General features: G+C 44.6%; 1 protein-coding gene across 1 annotated transcript in view; it reads left to right on the plus strand.

Moving 5' to 3' along the window:
• CLPB (caseinolytic mitochondrial matrix peptidase chaperone subunit B) overlaps positions 1 to 26695 on the plus strand; it is a 2847862-nt gene that overhangs the window by 51694 nt on the left and 2769473 nt on the right. The gene's annotated exons all lie outside the window — the stretch shown is intronic.

Below are 26695 nucleotides of genomic sequence, written 5' to 3' on the forward strand. Positions count from 1 at the left end.
GTACCAGAAACATTGGTAGAGTTAGTGCAAGCTACATAGAAGGACCCAATGACTCAAGTGCGATTAGTTTTTGGACTCAAAGATGGGTTCCTAGTGGGAGTGGGTGTGCATCGTCGTCCAGCTATGAGCCCAGTGCTGTTCATATAGGTGATGGACTACATTAGCAAATGAGTCGGAGGGGACAGATCAACAAAGTTGCTGCAGACAATATGGCATTACAAGCAGACACTGAACAAGAAATTTGGCAAAGGACAGGGGAATGAAAGGCAAAGCTGAAGGCACATGGTATGAAACTGAATATAGGTAAGACATGTAATGACAGCAAATGGTGGAAGTCAGAAGAAGCTGAGAATTGAGATAGAATGGGGAAAATAATGGAAGAAGTTAACAGATTCAAGTACTTAATAGGGGTGGTTGAGGATAAGAAGTCTGAATGAGGAGGCCAAAGTTAGAATCCGAGGGGCCGCAGCCAGCTGGCACAGAGTGTCCGGAGTAGTTTTTGACAGAAGAATGACAAAGAATCTGAAAAGTAAGATGCACAACAGTGGTATAACCAGTGCTACTGTATAGTATAGAAACCTAGGGAGTGAAGAGGTGCAGACAGAGATGAAGATCCTGAGATGGGTTGTATGATGTACACTGTGGGACAGATGAAGAAATGAGGACATCTGAGCAGAAGCCCAAGTTGCTCCAGTTACGACAGGGTTAAAGAGGAGGGATCATGGTGGTTCAGGTGCATGTGTAGGAAAGCAGAAGACACTGTGGTAAAGATGATTTGGGACAGACCGATAAGAGAAAATGAAGGCATGCAGCAAAGAGATGCATGGCTTGTGTGAGAGAAGACCTGCAACAGTCAAGCATGACTGTCAAAGAAGGTCTGAGAGTGTCATTGAATCAAGAGAGACACTACACCCCGACCCTATGTTTAAAATGGGCGGAAAGGGGGAGTTGATGATGATTTTGACAATGAGCTTCTTCTCTAACTTTGGATGGATATACTTTTTTTTCCCCAAGTACCACATCGCAGGATTGAGATATTTTTTGGGATCCCTAACATTCACAAGGATTTGTCAGATCCTCTCTATAGATCTATTAAGCTGCTGGAGGTTCTAAAACAGATCCACTTGCTTTATTTGTAGATAAGAAAATTATACTTATTGGGAAGGATGTTTACTGTTTTATAAATGTTTTTTTTTTTTTTACTTTTAGGTTAGACTTCATTGGATGCTGGAATTAAATTAACTGCAGTAGATGTTATAAGTTACAACTGTTCAAACATAAGACTTTGTAAACACTTTATTTTATTTTCATTTTGGTTACTGGGGTAGAGCACTGATCAAAGATTGACCATTTGACTTATTGACTATACAGCAGGGTTCAGATGAACAAATTGGAATTTTTAAAAGAACTGAAATTGATTCTTGCACTATTTTTTTGTATGGGGAGGGGGTAAATAAGTCAGTGGAATTCAGTTGTTGTGTCTTTCGGCTTTTCCCGGTTAGGGGTCGCCACAGCAGAACTCCGGTCTGCTAATGATTGGCAGTTGATTATTACGTGCCGAGTTGCCAGCACTGACGCGCAACCTTCAACGAAGGCACGCCCATTCACGCATATCTCCACGCAGAAGACGCTCTAGCTGAGAGTCGAACCGGACAGCGTCTTACTGTGAGGCGACAACGCTACTGCAACACCACCACCACTGCTCCAAGTAGGGAAAAATCATTGAAGTCCAGATTTTGTAGAAATCGACATATGTCAACAAACTGCTGCATGCTTCTAGTTGTCATTCTTTTTTTATAAAAAAAATATTTTAAACAACAAACTTATTGAGGGTTGCATTTTGAGTGCTTAAAATAATTTAATTCTCTGTCTTTTCTGCTGGTTTAGATTATTTGTGTAATAGCTGGTATTTATGCTATGTTACCACAAGGTGGTGATCAAATTCCATTAAAGTTATGCTTGTCATGCACTCTTGTCCTTTTGCCATTGGAAGCACATTTGTGTGTGTGTGTGTGTGTGTACACTCCTCTGTTTGTCTGTCTGATGTAATGGCTCATGCTATTACAGCTGAAAAGGGTTCACTGATCACCTCACTTACCTGGCCAGCTGGTTAATGTATAAATAATCAGATGTCTTCTTTTGGATTACTCCTAGTGGCATGCACTGCATGGCTAGAATCCTTAGTTGGTAATGAACTTTAATACATTTAAATAAACATAATAAATTTAAATAAACATATATATGTGCTTCTAACATCAAAAGTGTCATAAAAGTAGCTGACAACTACAATTACTCCTAGTGGCATGCACTGCATGGCTAGAATCCTTAGTTGGTAATGAACTTTAATACATTTAAATAAACATAATAAATTTAAATAAACATATATATGTGCTTCTAACATCAAAAATGTCATAAAAGTAGCTGACAACTACAATTTTTTTTTCTGTAGTTGTCAGCTACTTTTATGACACTTTTGATGTTAGAAGCACATATATATGTTTATTTAAATTTATTATGTTTATTTAAATGTATTAAAGTTCATTACCAACTAAGGATTCTAGCCATGCAGTGCATGCCACTAGGAGTAATCCAAAAGAAGACATTTGATTATTTATACATTAACCAGCTGGCCAGGTAAGTGAGGTGATCAGTGAACCCTTTTCAGCTGTAATAGCATGAGCCATTACATCAGACAGACAAACAGAGGAGTACACACACACACACACACACACACACACACACACACACACACACACACACACACACACATGCACGCTCTCTTTGCATTAGTAATCATGTCTTTGCCCAAGTGCCCAATTGTAGTATAGAGAATATACAAATTCTCATAATCCTTGCTGTACATTACAGTCCATAAAGCTAGGGACATGTGGATTTAAAGTAGCCATGTATGCCTTTCAAAGGATCCTTCTGCTCTGGAATAGGCTTCCCATCCATGTGAGGCAGAATCCATCCCTAATCTTATTCAAATGTAACCTTGACCATTGGATGGGAAATTGTAGATTCATCCTGGGGCCGGCCCCATGTTTCTTACAGACAGTGGCCTACAGTAAACATTCTCTAACATTGGATAGGAAATTGTAAATTCATTCCCTGGCTTACCCCCCATGTCTCCTGTAGACAGAGGCCAACAGTAAACATTTCCTAACATAACTTTTTAGCAATCCCCTAACTAACTTACTTCTCTAATTTAGATAAATACGTTACATGGGGATGCAGTTGGATTGGGTTGCACAACTAGGTTTATAAAGGTCCTGGTGATTGTTAACTTAGTATATACATAGTATGAGAGCAGTGATGAATAGTATTAGAGAACTGAAGAGGATTATTGTGACGGTCCCTACTCTGGGCCAGTAGTCAAGGAATCTTACTCCTCACCATTGACACTGGTGAGGGATGGCTGCTAGGAACAGAAATGGATATGCATAGTATTTTCAGATGCAGCTCTTTGTACGAAGCACAGTTTCCTTTAAGCGCACACAGGGAGCCCACTCCAGACCTGGGGCGGGACTGTCTGTCTCTGCCCCAAACAAGACTCCATTCTGACCACCTTGGAGCTCTGTGTCCCTGTTCCAAGTACATGACACACACACTTGGAAAAGGCTGGCACAGATTTACCAGCTATGTTCCTTCTGCCCAGATCATAGGGTAATTACGCTGCCACCAGTCAGCAATGCTCTTACAAGGGTACCCAGTTATACTGGGTAAAATTAATACTAATACAAATGGTAAAGTTTGACCAATGCAGCAAGGCTTTCAGGAGCGGCCACAGTGTCAGTAAAATAAGCATAAGCACTCTTAAGATGTACCAGCCACAATGAATGGTATAGAAATATTTAATGATAATAAAATAGAAAACTTGATATTACTGAATATCTAGTTACAGTAAACACCAGAGTTTCTGTCACAGGAGATATAAAAAATAACAGTTTGATAGATTCACACAGATACAGAAAAACAATACTTAACTAGTCTCACTATATTTTCCTGACTGACTAAAGAATTACTGATGTTAAGTTGTCCCATCTCACCTTCGTTCTTGCTGTTTGGGTTCGGAGCCTATCCTCGGCTCTGGCTCTGCCTACGTCTATAGCTCGAGAGCAATTTACTGTCTCAAGGCTAACCCTTATCCCAGAATGCCCAGCGTCAGCTACCCAGATCTCATTTGCCGCTTCAGCTGCGAGGTTGCTTTGTTACTGGCTCAGGCTTAGTATAGTTTTTTCTATTATTATAATTGTTGTTTATTCTTCAAAATTTATCAAGTTTTTAGGTTCATAGGTAGGTACTAGACTATCTGCCCAAGGGCATTTATAAGCCTAGCCAGAGTGTGTCAGCTTATGCCACCCCATTGATTAATTAACTGATCCTCTGTCAAGCAGAGCCAATGAAGTGATCACAGGGGTGTATTTTCTGTTTCCCATCCACTCGTCAAGGTTTCTCTTGAAGAGTGTTAGTGAGGGGCTCTCCCTGATGTAATTTGGAATATTGTTCCAAAGCATGGGGAGTCTCTGTGACAGGAATCTATCCCTCCAACATGTTCTATTTATTGTTGTGGTGAGGTTTAGCTCACTAGAGCGCGTGGCTCGCAATGACTTGGATTTCTTTAGGTGGCGCATGTCCATCAATTCTAAATTGGACATGGCTTTGTAAGTCAGGGAGAGATCACCTCTGAGTAAGCAATATGCCACTGAGTGCAGCCAGAGTTCTTTTCAGTCAAGCTGCATAGGGCATATGTTTGAGACCAGTAATCCTCTTGGTGAGGTACTTTTGTGATCTTTCCAGCTGGTAGAAGTGTCTTGTGAGGTACATCCCAAATGGGGCATTGTACTCTATGATGGGTCTAATGAGTGACGAGTAGAGGGGCACTATAACCTCTTTATTTCTAGATGCAAACCCTTTAGTAATTAGATGGGCCACATAGAATGATTTCCTAACTACTTTGGCAATATGATTGTCAAAGGAGAGATTACTATCTACCTGGGTCCCCATATCTCTTATTACCTCTTCTGCATTAAGGGGGCTGCCACCTATGTGGTAATTCGTGGGTGTTTTGTTTTTCCTCAAACGGGATGACTATGCATTTTTTGGCATTTAGCTTGAGGCCATGACTTTGACATCAGGTGTCCGTCTCAGTAAGGCCCTTTTGGAGGATGTCCGTGTCAGCCGTCAGTTAGGGCTCCCAGTTTGCAGTCATCGGCGAATTTGGTTAGCCATAGTCCTCCTGTGTTTGCCTGTACTTCTGAGAAGTATATGCCGAACAGTAGGGGTCCCAGGACTGAGCTTTTCGGGACACCACTTGTGACTGGTTTAGAGTCGGACCTGGAGCCCGCTGTTCTTACCGTGTGAGTTCTGTCTGTAAGACAGTTTTGTCTATATATAGTACTTTATCCCTTATCGCCTTTCTTGTGTGTTGTAGCTTTGTTGGCCACCGCTCCATACTCGCAGGCCTTTCTGTTTCCCCTGAACTCATTTAAATTAGAGAGTTCTCCCCCCCTCTTTAGGACAGCTGTTTAAATTAGAGACTCTCCTTTCTTTTCCTTAACGAAAAAAAAAAAAAAAAAAAAAAAAAAGACTGTTTGTTTCTTAGTTTAGTAGTGTGAGATGTGTAAAGAGGCCAAAGTTTCTGGCTTCAAAAAGTGTGACTCATGCTGTTAGAAAATGTCTCTGACAGATGGGCACACTAGCTGTGTTTATTGTTTAGGGGCTGTGCACCTGCAGTACTCCTGCTCTATCTGTCATGCATTTAGTCCAAGGGTCCTGCAGGAGCGCAGAAACAAATTAATCCTTCGAGGATTATTGAAACCACAGGATTCTCCGGCTAAAAGTTCTCAGCCAGTGAAATCCTCTAAGTCTGTCAAGCCGTCGGCTCCATCCTCGGAACTGACTCCTGGGCTTGAACAACCAAGTCTGTCAGTGCTGACTAGCATCGACAAGTCAACTGCTACCTCAGAGGTGTATCGGAGCCACAAGCGAGCAAGGACTCCTTCATTGGAGCTGATCCGCTCGGTGCCACAGTCACCCTTATTAGGAAGTGAATGCAGTTATCGCTCTTCATCCCACTCCTCTCGATCCTCTAGGTTATCGGATCAGGACGTGGAGAGAGTAGTCAGCAGGTTGCTTAAGTCACAGGCCCTTGTGAAATTACTTTCCAGCCCACCTCACAGGTTGTGGCTCCATCCGCCTCCACCTCCATTCCTCCTCCGACTACACTTAGTTCAGAGCCGGAGACCATGGACGCGCTGATAGTAGAACCGACCGTGCCGATCACCTCCTCTTCGGTTCCGACGTTGGCTCCGATCACCTCGATTGTTCAGTCCATTGAGGGATCTGGGTGCTGAAGCTCTCTCATCGGCTCCAAGGGGGGAAGTGGCATCAGACCCCTGTCTGACCCCGCTCTCCCTCTCGGAGCTTCGGCGCAGGTGAGCTCGGCTCCCACATCTGCCTCGGAGCTGTCACCCTCGACGTGGAGAAGGACTACCGTCTCTTCGGAGCCAGAGCTTTCTTTGCCTCGGGGTTGGGACACCTTCGAGGTCATGTGGAATGCACTGTCCCCTGAAACAGCCCTACTGTCAGCCCCATCGGCTCCTTTTCTTGTGGTGCCTGTGCCAAGCTCTGCTCCTCTTCCGGCCCAGAAGCGTAGGGAACCTATGCCCCAGGACACCCCATTGGGTGACCCCTCTTCTTCTGAGGCTTCCCCTGATCACTCAGAGGAGCCTCCCCGGAAGTGCAAGAGGAAGCACCTAGACTCCCCTGAGTCTGTCACCTCAGATACAGACCTGGATGAATCTGAAGGGTCCCCCTCAGAAGATGTTTCCTTTTTGGACATCCTTGAAATGCTTAGGCAGAGGGGTGGCTGGACTTCCCTAGCCCCTACCGAGGACGAATATGTATACTTGGGAGGCATTCGGTTCCCGACCCTCCACCTCCTGGGTGTCTCTGCCTTTCGATCCTCTCATGTCTGTAGTGGATCGAAATGCTTGGTCAGCTCCAGATTCTGTAGAGCTTACTCCGAGGAGACCAAATAAATTCATAGCCCCCCCAGGACAAACAATTTCTCACTAAAGGTGTGCCAGTTGATGCCGTGGTGGTAGCAGCAGCCACCAAGAAAGAGTTAGCAGAAACTTCTTTGTCTGTCCATCCACCAAACAAAGAGTCTAGGACGATGGACAGATATGGGAAGTGAAACTTTTCCTCAGAGACCTTCTCCATGAGGTCCCAGAATTATCTCTCTCATTTTACACGGCTTCAAAGGGATCTCCTAAAAGACCTTGGAGATAACCTACAAGATCCTACAGCTGAGGGAGCATCAGCCAAAATAGTTTCCCAATTTGCAACTCTTAATTCAGTAGTCAAGTCCTCTATGAGGCTGATTTCCTATGCATCTGATGGAGCGAACAGAGCCGCAGGTACAGGAGTGGCTCTCAGGAGACATGCTTGGCTACGGCTGTGTCAATTTGCGGAACCCTTTTGAGCGTCCTTCACAAGTACTCCCTTTGATGCCTCCTCACTTTTTTGGGCCTCAGGTGAAAGACATGCTTGCCAGGTGTGAGCAGGAAGGCAAGACTCACTCTGCCGTGGGAGTTCGGTTTTCCACTCCTAACAGACCTTATCCCAAAGGTCAGAGGGGTGGAAAGATGTGGTTTTGAAAGTCCCAGGGACCCTTGCCTGACACACATGGTGATTTTTTTCCCCCAGGGGCAGAGGGGGAAACAACAACAATGGCAGATGCCTCATAGCAGAGGGGGACCGCAAAATCAGGGTGACAGAGAAACATTCTCTGCCAAAACCCTTCCAGCATCCCTGATGGGTTGCCCGACTGCTCACCTCTGGAGACAGTCGGGGGAAGACTTTCCCTGTACCCAAAAGCCTGACAAAATATAACGAGACAAATGGGTATTATCTATCCTATCCAGAGGTTAGAAAATCCCCTTCCATCAACCCCCTCTAAAGTCAAAAAAGTCCATCCCAGATGTCCCACCCAATCTAAGGGATCAAGCAGTTATTCAAGTTTCAAAACTGCTAGAAAAAAGAGCCATTCAGGAAGTCCCCACAGACCAACTAGGATCCGGAACTTACTCAAGATTATTTTTAGTACCAAAAAAGGCAGGGGACTGGAGACCAATACTGGATCGCAGCAGATTGAACAAATCTGTACAAAAAGAAAAGTTCCGGATGGTAACACTACAGTCCATTCTCCCTTTTCTGGGTCAGGACAACTGGATGGGCTCCATAGATCTTCAGGATGCGTACTACCATATCAAAATGGACAGACGCTCCAGGAGATTTCTTCGCTTCCGGGTAGGGGCCAGTCATTACCAGTTCAGAGCGCTGCCCTTTGCTCTCACCACAGCCCCCAGGGTGTTCGCCAAATATATGGCAGTAGTCACTGCTCACCTGAGACGTCAAGGATTCCAGGTGTTTCCCTATCTAGATGACTGGCTACTAACTGCTACCACCAGGCATCAACTCTTAGAGGCACGGGATTATGCAATATCAACCTGCACCCAACTAGGCATTACAGTAAATTTCAAAAAGTCTGCCTTGTTGCCCTGTCAATCTGTTACATATATAGGAGCAAAATTAAACACAAAACAGATGTTTGCAAGGTTACCTCAGGAAAGAGTTTTCTCTATTCGCCAACAAGTGTCATTTCTAATGCAGAGCAGAAAGATCCAAGTCAGACATGTCCTGCAAGTTCTAGGTTCCATGGCAACTGCCATTCTTCTTGTACCATTAGCGCGTTACCACATGAGAGTCCTTCAGTGACTTCTCTTCATGCAGTGGTCCTTCCAGGAGCTACCCATGTCTCACATGATCCTGATTACAGAAACATGCAAAAGACACCTCTCTTGGTGGATGGTCTCCCCACTGGTGACTCAGAGCAGACCTTTCATTCAACCCCCTCCTGTATCTACAGTGACCATGGACGCCACCCTGATAGGGTGGGGGCATTATCTAGGCAGGACAGTCCAAGGCATGTGGCAACCTCACTAGTACCATCTGCATATCAGTGTCCTAGAGATGAGAGCGGTGCTCCTAACATTGCAAGCTCTTCAAGACTTTCTTCCTTCTGGGACTGTTGCAATCCAAACAGACAACATGTCAGTTGTGTGGTACATCAGCAAGCAGGGTGGGACCAGGTCCTACCCCTTGTGTCGAGAAGCCCTCAGGCTATGGCATTGGACGATTTCCCCTTGTGTCGAGAAGCCCTCAGGCTATGGCAATGGGCAACTTCCTCCCAATGTTTTCTGACAGCAACGCACATCCCTGGGAAATCCAGCGTAATAGCGGACAGGCTCAGCAGGGCTATCCTCATGCCTCATGAGTGGTCTCTGAATCAGGAAGTTGCGGACCTTATCTTCTGCAAATGGGGCCAGCCTTGCTGCGATCTATTTGCCACCCCCCTCAACAACAAATGCAGCAGCTACTTCTCCCTGCTTCCTCCTCCAGGTCAAACTCCCAGGGACACTCTAGTCTACGATTGGCCTCAGGGACTCCTTTATGCATTTCCCCCCTTTCTCCTAATTCCAAGACTCATACAAAAAGCAAAATCGTTGGGTTGCAAAATGATCCTCATTGCCCCCTATTGGCCTCGACAGATATGGTTTCCATTCCTGCACCTCCACCTTCTAGACCACCCTTGGGTTCTGGAACCAGTGCCAGATCCATTGATTCATCAGTCAGGGTTGTACACCAATCCCTTCAGACTCTCAAGCTCACAGCTTGGTTTCTCCACTTCCTACCTTAGCCAGGCTTCCAAGTATCTCCCCAGCAGCTCGTGATATTATTGTTTCCTCCAATAAGTCAACTATGAGAAAGACTTATGCTAGCAAATGGAAAATATTTTCTTACTGGGCAGAATCTAGAAACTTAGACCCCTTTTCAGCCCCAGTCCATCAAATTCTAGAATTTCTAGCCGAGCTTTTTCAGTTGGGTGCGGCTGCTGCTACCATCAGGGTACAACTGGCTGCCATATCTAGTTTTCATATTGGAATTCTTAATTCTAGCATAATGTCTCATAAGCTCTGTAAAGCCTTCATGAGAGGAACATCTATTCTTAGACCCCCAGTGAGGGATCCACCTCCTCCTTGGGATCTCAGTTTAGTTTTGACTTCTTTGATTCTGCCTCCCTTTGAACCAGCAGCTTCATGTCCCTTAAAATTTATTTCTTGGAAAACACTTTTTCTGGTTGCTATTACCTCAGCTAGACGTGTTTCAGGACTCCAAGCACTCTGTGTTCGTCCTCCATACATGGTGTTTCACAGAGATGGAGTTTCTCTGAGAACCAACCCATCCTTCATACCTAAATTCTGTTCAGAAAACAATTTAAATCAATCCATTGATCTCCCTGTCTTCTTTCCCAATCATAGCAACAAGGCAGAATACAGTCTTCACCAACTGGATGTGCACAGACAATTACGTTTTTACCTCCATAGGACCAAAGAGCTAAGAAAGTCAGACCAATTATTTCTCTCCTATGCTCACAATAAGCAAGGCCTTCCAGTTTCTAAGGTGACCTTATCCAAATGGTTATCTGACACCATTGCCTTTATTTATCAGTTAAGACATAAACATCTACCAGCAAAACCGAAAGGTCATTCTACTAGAGCATTAGCCACTTCTGTAGCCTTTCAGTCTAAATTGCCCATAGACTCAGTTTGTGCAGCTGCCACTTGGGTAAACCCTCATACCTTTATCTGTCATTACAAAGTGGATGTGGTCTCCCAGAACAGGGCTTCCTTTGGTTCCACTGTTCTGAATTGTCTGTTCCAGTGAACCATCCACGGTCTTTAGGTGCTAGGGAAACTGTCCCAAACAGCAAGAACGAAGGCAAGATGGGACAACTTAAAATAAAGAAGTTATGTACCTACCATAACGTTCCATGTTAGTTGTCCTTCATCTCGCCTTCCTTCTTGCGTCACCCCCCCCTCCTTCCCACTTCCTGGAGGATTGAGAGGAGTTCACTATGGTTTCACTGGCTGATTTCCTTTTTTCTTGGTTCACATGCCAGATAATTTTATGACAGTTTTTTCTGATCTTTTATTTTGGTAAATCAGTTTTTTAGGTTAATGGTTACTTTATATGTCTAGTGTGCGCTATCTCAAATGAGATCTGGGAAGCTGACGCTGGGCATTCTGGGATAATGGTTAGCCTCGAGCCAGTAAATAGCTCTTAAGCTATAAAAGTAGGCTGAGTCAGAGCCGAGGATCGGCTCCAAACCCAAACAGCAAGATGGAAGGCGAGATGAAGGACAACTAACATGGAACGTTATGGTAGGTACACGACTTCTTTTCCCTTAGTTAAGTTAGTTACTACAGCAAGGCAAGATGAGGTGTGTGGTTGTTTGTTTTTCAGAACCTGACAGGAAAGATCTCTCTCAGATATATCAAAGTGCTGCTCCAAGAGTTGGATCATATCTCTCACTAATATCTAAAAAATCATTTCAGTGCTGGTTATAGAAAGACATCACTGGTAACCTGACTGTGGTACAATACACACCCAGAGCTTTGCTGAGATCTCTTGCAGTATTTGAAAGCTATAAAACAATTTTAAAAACTTCCACCCTTCCAGGGTAGCAATTAGTTCACTCCTAAGAACAATACAGCAAGATTCCTAGTCCTGTTTTCCCAGGCAGTTTTGTCTCTGGCTACAGTCACACCTGTAAGATAACATTTTTATGTCCTAAACCAACCTATTTAATTTTCCACCTATTTTTCAAAATTATCTGGACCAAAATTAACCTCTTCCCTTCCAGAATTCTCTGTTAAAATACATACATTTAATTGGTTGTAATAATACTGTCTGGCATATATGTATATCTCTTTTCTGTTTAGCAGGACCCACTGTTGATGCATTTTTAACACAAGCAAAGTACAGTTGTGTACACTTACCATAAATGTAGATGTTCAAGTGTATTCACTGTTGCAGTCATCACATTTGGATTATCTGCCTGCAGGTAGCCCTCAGCCAGACTGAATACCAGAGTCTTGGATTCCTGCGTCGGATGCTGTCTCTTCTTCCATGACATCAGGTTGTCAGGGGTATAAAACATGCAGCCGACGCCATTACATCAATTTTTCTTGCCCCAGATGTCAGGTGCCCCCACAATGGGAAGCAAATGTATGTTAAGGTACACCTCCATGAAAAAGCAAATACACCAGAAAGCTTAACTACACCAAACAAGGGGAGATAGAGCCAAGAGAAGTGGAGCTGGAGTGTAACCAGGACTGCAACAGTGAATGCAGTCGAACTTCTACGTTTATGGTAAGTGTACACAACTGTACTATGTTCTTTGTGTTTCACTGTTGCAGTCATCACATTTGGGTTGATTCCCAAAGCTAAGGAAGGGAGGAGGAAGTTAGAGAGAATTAGGGCCAGCTATTAAGCCCTGCAAAACTGCAGTGGCAAAACCAGCTCTGGATTTGTAAAAAACAGGCATGTGGTAATGCTTGGTGAAGGTATGTACAGAGCTCCAGGTAGCAGCTTCTAGGATGTCCCTGGTAGAGACTCCTCTGAGAAAGGCTGTAGAGGTAGATGCAGCCCTGGTGGGATATAATCTTATCCCCTGTGGGGTAGGTTTTTCGATGGTGCTTATAGCAGAAATGAATGCAATGGGCTATCCATTTATAAATGGTTTGGTTTGTTTTGAAATGGCCTTCCCCTCTGCCCCTGTAACAAAGCCAACTAGCAGCTGTTCAGTTCTTCTGAGAGGCTTAGTCCTGTCCAGATAAAATCTAAGTTGTCTGTGCACGTCCAAAGAGTGCAGTATTCATTCTCCTTTGTTTTGTGGATTCGGGGAAAAAGGTGGGCAAATCAATGGACTGATTTAGGGCCACACTAGACACCACCTTGGGCAAAAAGGAAGGATTGGTTCTGAGGGAAACCCTGTCTGCATGGAAGATAATGAAGGGTTCCACTGCCATGAGGGCATGTAATTCAGACACTCTTCTTGCTGAAGTGAGGATTAGAAGGAAGGCTGTTTTCCAAGAAAGGAATTTCAACTCTGCAGTTGCAGCTGGCTCAAAGAGCGGGAGAGTGAGCTTTTCCAATACAAAGTTAAGATCCCAGGCTGGAGTAGGGGCTCTTCTGGGGGGGGTCTTAATTTTTTGGCCCCTCTGAGAAATTGCTTTAGCAGGGGGTGAGAGAAGAGGGGTGGATCAGTAGTATAATGCGCTGAAATGGCAGAGGCATCAATTTTAATTGACGAGAAGGATAGGCCCTTGTGGAGCATGTCTGTTAAGTACTGAAGTATATGAGGTAAGCTGGGCACCGTTGTGCCCATCCCCTGAGTCTGGCTCCAGGAACAGTACCTTTTCCACTTCTCAGCATAGGATTTTCTAGTACTAGGCCTCCTTGCCTCCAGAATGACATCTAGCACCTGCTTACTGAGGGATGCTATTGGAGAGCTCAAGGAATTAGCCAGGCTGCAAGGTTCAGGGTTTGAAGTTGAGGATGCAGAATCTGGCCCACTTGCTGGGACAGCAGGGAAGGGGTCTGCGGCAGGTGCCATGGTTCCAGCAGTGTCATACTGCACAGGAGGAGGTACCAGTGCTGGCGTGGCCAGTCTGGTGCAATCAGTACTGTCCTTGGCTTGTCTTGTTTGATCTTTAGCAGAACCATCGAGAGGAGAGGCAGAGGGGGAAAGGCATAAACCGAGAGGCTTTCCTAGATAAAGGACAGGGCATCCACTTTCCAAGCTTGACTGTGGGAGATCCTTGTGCAGAATTTGTCCAATTGGTAGTTCTGAAGGGAGGCAAACAGGTCTATCTCTGGAGTCCCCCATTTGTTTCTCGAGGCTGAATATTTTTGGTTCCAGTTTCCATTCGTGTGGGTCCATGAGATTTCTGCTTAGGTCGTCTGCCAGGGAGTTTAGCTTGCCTGGCAGGAATTGCGTCTGTAAGTGCACTTGGTAGCTCAAGGCTGTGTTCCACAGAGCCATGGCTAGTCTGCAGAGAGGGTACGAGTGGGTTCCCCCCTGTTAGTTTATGTATCACATAACTGTGGTGTTGTCTGTCTTTACCAATAATTGTCCTGGAAGAATGTGGTCCTTGAAGGCTGTCAGTGAATTCTGTACAGCTAATATTTCTTTTTGGTTGATATGCAGGTGCAGCTGTCTTGGGTTCCATTTGCCCTGAATGCACCGCCCTGCCAAGTGAGCCCCCCATGCATAGTCTTATGCGTCTGTTGTTAGGGTTTGGGCGGCAGGGGGTAGAGTGAAAGAGAGCCCCTTGTTGTGGTAGCAGGCCTCTGCCCACCAAAGGAACTCTGTCTTTATACAAGGAATGATAGGAATCATTGATTCCAGGTCCTGAGAATGTTAACACCATAGGCTTTTTAGTTACTATTGTAATTTCCTCATATGCAGTCTTGCATATGGAATTAATAGAATGCAAGAGGCCATGAACCCCAGGGCTTGCAGATAGCTGGGTCTTTGTGGCCAGTAGTTTGAAGTAGGTTGTCAAATAAACTTGTTTCTCTGGCGTGAGGTAAGCCATCTGGGAAGTTGTGTTCAAGCTTGCTCCCAGCAATACAATCTGTTGGCAGGGTACTAGATGAGATTTCTTTTCGTTTATGGGGTACCCCAGTGAAGTTAAAAGTTTCTTTACGAATACCAGATGTTTTAATAACAAGTCCAGGCTTTCTGCTTAAATCAGACAATCGTCGCAAGTATGGATATATTTGAATATTTCTCTGCCTGCAAAATGCAGTGGCTGAAGCTAGTCACTTTGTGAATACCCTGGGTGCAGTAGATAAGCCAAAGGGAAGTGCAGAGAACTGATAGTGCATGGAGCCTACCGTGAAGCGTAGGTATTTCCTGCAAGATTCCCTTATTGGAATGTGCAGGTAAGCTTCCTTTAAGTCTAAGGTTGCCATCCAGGCATCTTTGCCTAGCATAGGAAGCAGCTGTTGTAGTGTTAGCATTTTGAATTTTGGGATCACCAAAAAGGTGTTTAGAATAGAGAGGTCCAGGATAGGATGTCAGGAGCTCTCTTTTCTGGGTACTAGGAAAAGTCTTGAATAAAAACCTTGTCCCCTTTCTTCTGCTGGGACAGGTTGAATAGCCCTGATATTCAGAAGAGAGAGAACCTGCTGTAGAGCCTCTGCCAGCTGAGTTTGGGGTAGGTCTGGCCAACTGTTTGGGGTTGGTATGGTGTGGAAGTGGAATTCGTATCCTTGGGAAACTATATTCAAAACCCATTTGTCCTGGGTAATGAGTTCCCAGTTTTTGCATGCAGGGTGAGCTTTCCTCCTAAGGGAGCAGGCAGTGGAGCAGGGCTTGGAAGGGTTAAGGTTAAGTCATTGTGCCATTTTTCCATAGAGGGGTGTCTTACTACTCCCTGCTTTGGAAGTGGGAGCCCCCTGCTGTTTTGGCCTGTGCGTAGCCTGAGACTGTAACCTAGGTGGTCTGCTGATGTTCATCGTGTTTCACTGTTGCAGTCATTACAATTGGGTTATCCTGCTGGCAGGCTACCCGCAGTCAGCCCGAGTTCCAAAGTCTAGGTCCGGCGTCGGTTGCTGTTGCCTCCTCCCTGACATCAGTGCGCCAGGGGTATAAAAGATGCAGCCGATGCCATTTTCTTCAGTCTTTCTTGTCGCACGGTGCCCGAAGCAAAAGCAGTTCGCAAGTGCTGGTCGGCCAACTCCTGAGATTTTCAAATTCGAATTTCAGATCCGAAGTCTTCATTAAAGCTAAGTACCCCGTTGAGGAAACTTTTTTCTTGCTCCAGACCGATGTCAGAAAAAGTTAATAATTGTATTTCTTGTGGAAGCAAATACCTCATAAGGATTTTTATTCTTACTGTATTCTTTGCCTAGGCCCTGACCACGACGTTGCTAGTTGTCGGTTTTGTGCTAGATTTAACCAACGCACTATTAAGTGTCGGTACGATTTTGCATTTCATTACTTTGGCAGAAGATTCAATTATATAATGCCGTCGGAACAGCTGACTTCCTGAGTTTATAAAAAGCGCAAAGAAAAAGAAAAGGACAGGCATCAGAGGTCCAAAACCGACGACTAGGCTTCCGTTAGGCCTGTCGCCAGTTCGCCGATTCTCAGTGAGGCGCTTTCGCAGCCCCTGACGCCCGCTACCTCAGAACCACAGGCCGCTTCAGACCCCCACGTGGAGCTAACTAGGCTGCTGGAAACTCAAGGTACTGGACACTCGGAAACTATTCCCTCAGATGGGTCTGGAGCCGCAGGCATCGGCTTCTGAGGGTGTTTTCAGGCCTACACAGTTATATGTGAAACCTACTTCAGCTTCAAAGGCAAAGACTAAAACAGCTCTAAAGACAAAGAATCAAGTACAGCATTCTCCTGGACAGGCCTCCATGCCTAAAAAACAGATGCTTAAAATGGCCGAAGACCTAATTACTTTGATCAGGGGTTCCCATCCCCCTCCTGATAAGAGGCCTAGGCAAGAGATGGAATATGAATCTTCAGATCAGGTTTCCATTTCCTCTGATTCCTCTTCTGAACAGGAATATTGTCTTCCTCCCTATGATGATTCTGATGCTGAAGAATCTATCCCTTCAGCCTTTCCTCCTGAGGATTATTCTTTTGGGAGAGCCAAGATTACTCAGAATCCAAGAAAAGGCTCAGAGACTTCCTTTTATTACCTCAGCACAGGCCCCTTGCTATCCCTCCTGTATTAGACATTGTAGATGATGTATTTTCGAGTCCAGTCTGTCTCCTGACTCTTTACCACCAGCTGCTGTTAAGCCAAACCGATACTACAGGGTTCCTGATTCATACAAAATTCTTTATAAGAACCCTGCTGCTGACCCAGAAGCTGTCTGTCAGGGTCCCAAAGGGGTCAAGGCTTCTACTGCAAAAAACCCAATCCCCTCTGATAGGGATTCTAGGGCCCTGGACAGATGGGGGAAAAAGATTTATACTTCTGCTACCTTGGCTGTAAGAGCTTTAAATTGCCAGTTTCATATGCTTAAATGTCAGCAATATTTTATGTCACTGCTTAAATAGAAAATGTTGACAAATTCAGAATGTGCAGAAAATAAAGAAATGCAGGATTTATTGCATGCAGCTGAACAAGTGGGAAAGCATACTTTGCAATGTGGTTTTGATTCTCTAGAGGCCTCCTGCAGGGCCGCTGTTACAGGTTCTGTCATTAGGAAGCATGCTTGGTTAAAAGAACAGAATCTGCCTGATCATGTTAAAGCAAAACTATTAGATGCTCCATTACAGCATGATACCTTGTTTGGTGTTGAAGAAAATGGAGGACAAAGCTAAATCTATGCAAACAGTCAAGGATTTCTTGCAGGTACAGCCTCCCAGATTTAGTAGAAACTGACCTACAAAGAATTGGTCCTTTCCAGTGTCAGACAGACCACAAAGAGGCAGATACAGACGCCCCAGAGGCAGATCACAAGGCTCATACAGGCCTAAACAATGGGGTGCTTCTACCACCAAAAGCGGAGAGGAAAAATCACAGCCATACAGGAAATCGTCTCAATGACTTTCCCCTGCCAGCACCAAGCACTTATCTTCTGGCAGCCCCTTTGGGAGAAAACTAGCACTTTTTTCACAAAACTGGCACATGATCACCTTGGACAAATGGGTCTTAAATATTGTATCACAAGGCTACAGGTTCCACTTTCACACCCTGCCAAGGCCAAACGGTATGCCAGATCTGCCACACAATCAATGGGCAGAGGCACAAAAACAAGTTTCATCCCTCATAGACATGAGAGCCATTCAGCTAGTACCACAGCAAGAGCAGGGACTAGGATTCTACTCAAGGCTATTCTTGGTGCCCAGAAAGGACAAAGCCTGGAGACCAATACTGGACCTGTCTATCCTAAACACTTTCCTGCATATTCCAAAATTCAAAATGTTAACTCTGCAGCAGCTTCTGCCCATGCTGGGCAAGAAGGCTTGGCTTGTGACTTTAGACCTAAAAGAGGCATACCTGCATGTGCCAATCAGACAATCGTGCAGAAGATACCTCAGATTTATAGCTGGCTCAATGCACTACCAATTCTCTGCACTGCCCTTTGGCATATCTACTGCACCCAGGGTCTTCACAAAATGCCTGGCACCAGTAATTGCATTTTGCATACAAAGAGGAATACAAATATATCCTTACTTGGACGACTGTCTTATTCAAGCAGAGAACAAGGACATCCTACTACAGCATCTGGCGTTTGTAAAAAGATTACTAACAGGTCTAGTGTATACAGTACACGAAAAGAAATCAAAACTCGTACCCTCTCAAGAGATAATATTCCTGGGTGCAAGCTTAAATACAACTGCCCAGATGGCTTATCTCACGCCAGACAAACACAGACAACTGACTACTTATTTCAAAATGTTGGCAACAAAGACCCAGTTATCTGCAAGAAAGATTCTGCAGGCTTTGGGCTTCATGGCATCCTGCATTCTGCTAATTCCATATGCAAGACTGCATATGAGGAAGCTTCAGTGGTATCTAAAAAGTGTTTGGACTCAACATTGCCACAGCCTGGAAACAATAATTACCCTCATTCCATGCCTGCAACAGGAGTTTCGATGGTGGGCAGAAGCCTGTCACCACAACACGGGACAGCCATTCACCTTACCCACAGCCAGGCAGACATTGACAACAGATGCATCAGATTATGCCTGGGGGGCCCATATGGCAGGAAGATGTATTCAGGGCACATGGTCCGCAAGTCAAATGCATCTACTTATCAATCAGAAAGAGATGCTAGCTGTTCAGAATGCCCTGACAGCCTTCAAGGATCTCCTTCATCCAGGACAACTACTGATAAAGACTGACAATACTACAGTCATGTGGTACATAAACAAGCAGGGAGGCATACATTCCTACCCCCTCTGCAGGCTAGCCATGAACTTGTGGGACACAGCATTGACTTACCAAGTACATCTGCAAGCACAATTCCTGCCAGAAGGGACAAATACTCTGGCAGACGAACTAAGCAGAAACCTAATGGATCCCTATGAGTGGAAATTGGATCCACAAGTCTTCAGCATGACAACAAGGAACTGGGGATGCCCGGACATAGACCTATTCACCTCCCCTCACAACTACCAACTACAGAATTTCTGCACAAGGACATCACAAGCAAGCATGGAAAGTGGATGCTCTATCTTTCAGCTGGAAAAACCTAACAGTATATGCCTTTCCTCCTCTGCCCCTCCTCCCCAAGGTACTCCTCATGGTCAGACAAGAGAAACCAAAAATTATACTGATTGCCCCAGACTGGCCCCGCCAGCACTGTTACCCAATCCTAAAGAGCTTGTCTCAATGCCCAGCTTGGGCATTACCTCAAATCCCTCACTTATTGACCCAACAAAACAGTCAGATACTGCACAGCCAACTCAGGACCTTAAACCTGGCAGCATGGCGGATAATGTAACCATTCAGGACACACCTCTCTCTAAAGCAGTGAAGGATGTTATTTTGGAGGCCAGGAGGCCTAGCACAAGAAAATCTTATGCAGAAAAATGGAAAAGATTCTGTGCTTGGAACCAGGCCCAAGGTTTTGACACGATTGTTCCAAATATTCCTCAGATTTTGCAATACTTAACTGAGATGCTTGATAAAGGCCTTTCCTTTTCATCAATTAAAATTCATGCCTCTGCCATTTCAGCTCATTACAATACAGAACCACCTATTTTTTCTCATCCATTACTAAGGCAGTACCTAAGAGGGGCCAAAAACATAAGACCTCCAAGGAGAGCACCAGTACCTGCATGGGACCTCAACTATGTCTTGGAAGAACTCACACTGCCTCTGTTTGAGCCAGCCTCTGCAGCTGATATAAAATTCTTATTCTGGAAAACAGCTCTGCTCCTAGCAATAACCACTGCTAGACGAGTCTCAGAGTTACAGGCACTCATTGCTGTGGATCCTTTTATCATTTTCCATCCTGACAGAGTTTCTCTGAGGACAAACCCTACATTTATGCCTAAGGTAGTGTCCAGTGTGGCACTTAACCAAACAATTCATTTGCCTACCTTTTATCCAAACCCACAGAATAAGGGTGAGAGACTCCTGCATTCTTTGGACATACACAGGCAGCTACGCTTCTACTTGGACAGAACCAAAGCTTTCAGAAAAACTGACCAACTTCTAGTGGCATATGCTGCAGGATCACAAGGAAAGCCCATCTCAAAGCAGACTATTTCAAAGTGGATAGGCCACTGCATTCGGTTCTGCTATTCACAGCATGGCAAATCAGGGCCTAAGGGCATTAGGCCACATTCAACCAGAGCAGCAGCCACTTTAGCAGCCTTCCTCAGAGGAGTACCAACCAAGGACATCTTAGAGGCTGCAACTTGGAGTTCAGTACATACTTTTACAAAGCACTATCACTTACCTTTCTACTCTAAATCTAGGGCAGGCTTTGCCACTGCAGTTCTGCAGGGCCTGATAGCCTCTCCTAATCCTATTTAGCACCAGCCTCCCAACCTTAGCTTTGGGATTCAACCCAATTGTAATGACTGCAACAGTGAAACACAATGAGCATAGTACAGTTGTGTCCCTACCATAAATGTAGATGTTCGAGTGTATTCACTGTTGCAGTCTAGGTTACCCTCCCACCATCCCCCTTTTCCTTTGCTGGGACTTATCTGTACTTCTCTATTCTATACAACCTATGTGGTGTATTTGCTTGTAGATGAAGGAAATGTTTTTTGTGCATGCATGCTTATTGGCATATTTTAGCCTACCTTTTGAGGGGCACCTGACATCTGGGGCAAGAAAAACTGAAGAAAATGGTGTCGGCTGCATCTTTTATACCCCTAGCGCACTGACGTCAGGGAGGAGGCGACAGCAACCGATGCCGGACCTAGACTTTGGAACTTGGGCCGACTGCGGGAAGCCTGCCAGCAGGATAACCCAATTGTAATGACTGCAACAGTGAATACACTCGAACATCTACATTTATGGTAGGTGCACAACTGTACTTTCCTGGGTTTGGACTGAGAAGGCCTGGAAGAGGCTGGAAAGGACCAACTCTTTGAAGGCAAATGCCTACTAAGTCTGGGAGGCTGTACTTGCAGGAAGTCTTTAACAGTTTGCATAGATTTAGCTTCTTCCTCCATCTTTTTGAGGACTTCTGCTTTGTTGCCAAACGGACGGTCTTGGTTTAAGGGAGTATCCAGTAATTTAGCTTTAACATGATCTGGCAAGCTTTCCTCCTTTAGCCATTCTAGGTACAGACCCAGTGACAGCAGCCCTGCAAGATGCTTCAAAGAATCAAAACCACATTGCAAAGTATGTTTACCAACTTGTTCTGCAGAATGCATTAAATCCTGTAATTCTTTGTGTTCAGCACAGTCAGGAATCAGCATAATTTTCTGTTTAAGTAGCCCCATAATATGCTGCTGGTACTTTAACATGTGAAACTAACAATTTAAAGTTCTAATAGCCGAAGCAGCAGAAGTATATACTTTTTTACCCCATCTGTCCAAAGCTCTAGAATCACTATCAGAAGGGGTATGGTTTTTGGCATTAGTAGCCTTCATGCCCTTTGGTCCTTGGGAAATGGTCTCTGGATCTGCAGTAGGATTCTTGAAGAGAAACTTGTGAGAGTCAGGTACTCTGTAATACCTCTCAGGTTTTCTGGGAGCTGGAGGTAAAGTGTCTGGGGAAAGGCTAGATTCCAAGAAAGCATCATCCACAATGTCCAGAACAGGAGGGATAGCTAAAGGCCTGTGTTGAGGGAGGAGTAAGAATTCCCTAAGCCTTTTTTTGGAGTCAGAGTAATCCTGGCTTTCCCAGCGGAAATGCTCCCTAAGAGCTCTTTACTGAGTACTGGCAGACTGCCGACTAGCTTAACGGAAGCGTTGTCGGCAGTTTTGGACCTATGCAGTCTGTCTCTGTCTTTATCCATATATTTTTTCAGAATATCGGTAGTTGGATGGCTTACTGAAACCATTTCTGGATAGTTATACCGAGTACCAAAATAATTTGCTGCAAATAAGCCTGACGATGAATAGTTCCGGGGTTGAACAAGGCACAAAACCAACAGTGAGGGATGTCGTGGTCTGGGCCTAAGCAAGGAATGCAGAACGAATGAAAATCTTTATGAGGTATTTGCTTTGCACATGTAATACAATTGTTAACTTATACTGACATCGGTTAAGAGCAAGAAAAAGGATCCCCAACAGGGTACTTAGCTTTTTTGAAGACTTTGGTTCTGAAACTCAAAAATGAAAATGTCAGGCGTCGGCCAACCGGCACTTGTGAACTGCTTCTGCTTCAGGCACCGCACGGCAAGAAAGACTGATGTAATGGCATTGGCTGCATGTTTTATACCCCTGACGACCTGACGTCATGGAAGAAGAGACAGCATCTGATGCAGGATTCCAAGACTCTGGTATTCAGGTCGGCTGAGGGCTACCTGCAGGCAGATAACCCAAATGTGATGACTGCAACAGTGAAACACGAAGAACAAAGAACATCTTTACAAATACATGTTTAACACAAGCATCTATACACATCAGTGTGATAGTCAAATGACATAAAATTGTTTACAAAACTCCAGCTGGCTATGCTGGCATCAAAAAAAAAATATATACGGTATTTAATTTGATTTAAACTGTGTTGAAGGAATTTTAACTGAACTGACAGTTTTTCTGCTCTTCAGTTATTACCACCCACCCTCCCTGGTTTTGTTTTGGTGTTAATCTTAGTGGCCTTGAAACTGCCCGCCCCTCAGCCTGCCTCTGGGCTCATCTCATTTGCTCACTCAACTGAGTGCAGTGAGATCATATTCTGATTTCAGGCACTCCTACTGTGTACAAAGAGAGCATCTGAGAAACGGACAAAAAAAAAAATTAAGCTCATTTTCCTGCCTTTCCTGTTAAGTGGTATAGACTATTTGTAGGCTTCTGAGCCCCCAAGCCCTTCTGTGTTTGAGGGAAGCCTTCTAGCTTGTTTTTTTTGTCTTATAACTAGCCAGTTTTCTAGTTTCAGCTCTCAAATCTGTTTCTTTGATCTCAGCACTTGTTCAAATAAAAAAAAAAAAAAAAAGAATTTTCATCTGCTTTTACTGTACTTGTGTTTCTACCTACTTTATTTTACTTTTGCATCATCTTAAAAATACTCAGTTGTATTTATTACTGCTTGGTGTAACTCATTCTAAGCCTTTTGGTTTAAACACTTGGGCTTCGGACCAGTTGTTTTGCACTGAGAGGGTTTGTGGTCTGCACTGTTGTGGCAGAACAGGTAGCTTACATCCTTCTAGGTTGGGAACTGCTGATTGAGGGCTCAGTGTCTGTTATTCTAAAAGTGTATTAATTCTGGTTTAAGCACTTGGGTTTTCAGGCCAGTTATTTTACATTAAGAGGGTTCGTGGTCTGCACTCTTGTGGGAGGAGAGGCTGGACTCTGCCCTTCTGAGCTGGGAATTTCTGGTTAAAGGCTTATAGTGCATGCATATCTGAACTGCTTCTTACTGAAGTTGTGCGCCTTGTTTGCTGTGGCATAGACTGGATTCAGGCCTGCTGGATCTAGCGTTGTTTGTGTAACTTGAGCACTAATCCAGACATTCTCTAAAGTATTCAATTGTATTTATTACTGCTTGGTTGTAACTTGATTAAAGTGTAGCTATCATTCTAAGTCTTTTGGATTAAGCACTTGGGCTTCAGACCAGTTGTTTTACATTAGGAAGGTTTGTGGCAAGCACTGTGGTGGCAGGACAGGTAGCTTTCATCCTTCTAAGTTGGGAACTGCTGATTGAGAGCCCAATGTCCAAGTGTATTAGTTCTGGTTTAGGCACTTGGGCTTCAGGCCAGTTATTTTACATTAAGAAGGTTCGTGGTCTGCACTCTTGTGGGAGAAGAGGCTGGACTCTGCCCTTCTGAGCTGGGAATTTCTGGTTAAAGGTTTATAGTGCCTGAATATTTGAACTGTATCTTACTGAAATTGCTACACCTTGTTTGCTCTAGCATAGACTAGATCCAGGTCTGCTGAATCTAGCTTTGTTTATATGCTTGTTGTTTGTTTGCTTGTTATTTCCTGGAAGCTAATTCCACCTAATACGCTTCTCAGTGCTTCTGTGGATCACTAGTGATATCTGCATTGCTTACTGTACTTATTTCCTTGTTTCACTTGAAAGAAAGTTACTGTTTGTCGTTTTTGCATTTAGTTACTTGTAACACATTGCACTCAAGTTACCTGGCACTTGCTCACTAAAGCAATTATATAAGTCAGCACTAAAAATTAAAAGCACTACACCCTCACTCCCCACTGGCCCTTGTTTTCAATTAAGGATTTCCCAATATTATTCTAGCATGTCCAAAGGTCAGTTGTCAATCTCCTCTCCGGTCCAGCTGGTGAATCTGGGAATCTTGAGGCAATGTTATAACTGCCTCATGTACACAGACAACCCTCTCCTCCTCCCACATAACACAAATACTTGAGAGATGCAGCTATTTAGCCAAACTGGAGGCTGAGCTCTCTCAACTCAGGACTGGCAAGACCAGACAGGAGGAGAAGGCAACTACACACACCACAAAACCAGCCTCACATAATGCTACCACTCCACTGAATCAAACACATAAACACACAAAGACATACTCGGAGGCTCTGAGTAAAATTTACCTAAACAGCAGAGGCCTCCAAAGCAGACACCCAAACAACTGCTACCTCAAGACACCCCACAAGCAACACATAAACCACAAAAGCAGTGTGCAAAGCAGTCACAGCCCTTAAGGCCAAATACAACACCAAACATACTTGTCATAGGTGACTCCATAGTCAGACACACTGACGTCCCACTCACCAGGCTGAACAAGGAGAGGGTCACAGTAAGCTGCCTATTGGCTAGAATCCGCCACATAACACAAGCACTCGGGTCACTCCACGGCAAGTACAAATATGACACAGTCATTGTCCATGCTGGTGTGAACGACCTGAGACGCACCTCCCTGGACTACATGAAAAGAGACATAGAGGAGCTCTCTGATTATGTAGCCCAGGCAGGTATGACCCTAACCCTGAGCAGTATCCTTCCTTCACCAAGAATGATGCCACAATATAGAGACAAGATGATCAGCTTTAACAATTGGCTTAATGTCTGGTGTCATTCAAAGGGGATCCAGTGTCTGTCTGCCTGGGATGACATGCTTGACAAGCCACGCTGCTCGCAAGGGACTACTTGCACCTGTCACCCTGGGATTCCGGATATTGGCTAAGGCTCTTGCCACCCCATAGTGCCTTTTTAGGCAAGGCTCAAATTCTAAACCTACCACCCTAGAAAACAAAAATGGAAAGAAACTGAGGGTAATGCTGCTCAATGCCAGAAGTCTAAATCTCAAAATGCACGCACTCGAGGCCCTTCTCAGTATGGAGAACATCGATGTCTGTGCTGTAACTGAAACCTGGTTCATGGCTCCTGAGAGCACACCGGCACTATTAGGTTTTACCTCATATCATGCGTTCCGGCCCCAAAACCCAGACCACACCACAAAAGGAGGGGTGTATCCATATTCATAAAGGATACCCACACCTCCAGGTTGGTGGCAACGCACGCTTGAAACCATCCAGGTGCAACTAACCATAGGCAAAACTGCTCTACAAATTGTAGCATGCTACAGGCCACCCTCTCAAACTCAGGAACCCCACACAGCCTTCCTGAAGACACTGGAGGGTATAAATGTATCTCCAAACACCATCATATTGGGTGACTTCAACTACCCGAATATAGACTGGGAACATTACTCAAGCCCTAACTTTCTAGCCCAACGGTTCCTGGAGTTCATAAATTCAGATGCCATGGAACAGCTAGTCACTGTTCCCACGAGAGGAAAAAATATACTAGATCTCATTATCACAAACATGGGGACAAAATGCTCCACACCGGAAGTATATCCCTCATTTGTGAGATCTGATCATAAACTAATCTCATTGGAAATCCACATCCCGCCCCCACCCCAAACAAAAAAGACCACAGTGAAGAACTTCTCTAAAGCAAACTTCACACTACTCAAGACTGGTGTGGTATCCTTCAAGGCCCCTGAGACAGTGGAAACCACAACCCAAGCTGTGGAAGCCCTTATAAATGCCTTCTATGAACACCTCCAGGACTGCATGGATCAGGCAATCCCAAATAAAACCAAGACTCTTTCCACAAAGGGCAAACGTCCAGTCTGGTGGACCCCAGCCATTAACAAACTTTACAATAAGAGGAGAAAGCTATTACATGATAGAACAAAATCCATAAAAGGGAAGTCACCCCTGATCATTATTAGTAAAAAAATACGAGCACTCATAAAATCAACTAAGGCCAATTTTGAGAGAAAATTGCCATGGATTCAAAGGACAATCATAAGGCCTTTTTCAGCTATGTTAGGAACCTGGGTGGAAACTCCCAGATATGCTCAGAATTAGTCCAAAATGATCCAAAAATCACTGAACCCACAGACATTGCCAACATACTGGCAGACAGGTTCAGTGCAGACTTCACCCCCCTCTCCCCTCCTAAAGGAGAGATAACTATCCCAGCGGAGTGTAGCCTCCCAGACATCTCAAATGCGCAGGTGAAAGCTGCTCTCTCTAAAGCTAAAACACAGCATCAATGGGACCGGATGGTGTCCCCGGCTGTGTGCTACACGAGCTAAATGAGGAATTAAACCCGCACATAAGGCAGCTGTTTAATCTCAGCCTTACCACAGGATACATGCCCAAGGAGTGGCGTACGGCAACTGT

The sequence above is a fragment of the Protopterus annectens genome, chromosome 5.part1 (assembly GCF_019279795.1).
Source record: "Protopterus annectens isolate FY-2018-M chromosome 5.part1, PAN1.0, whole genome shotgun sequence".
In the NCBI taxonomy this organism is placed as follows: Eukaryota; Metazoa; Chordata; order Ceratodontiformes; family Protopteridae; genus Protopterus; species Protopterus annectens.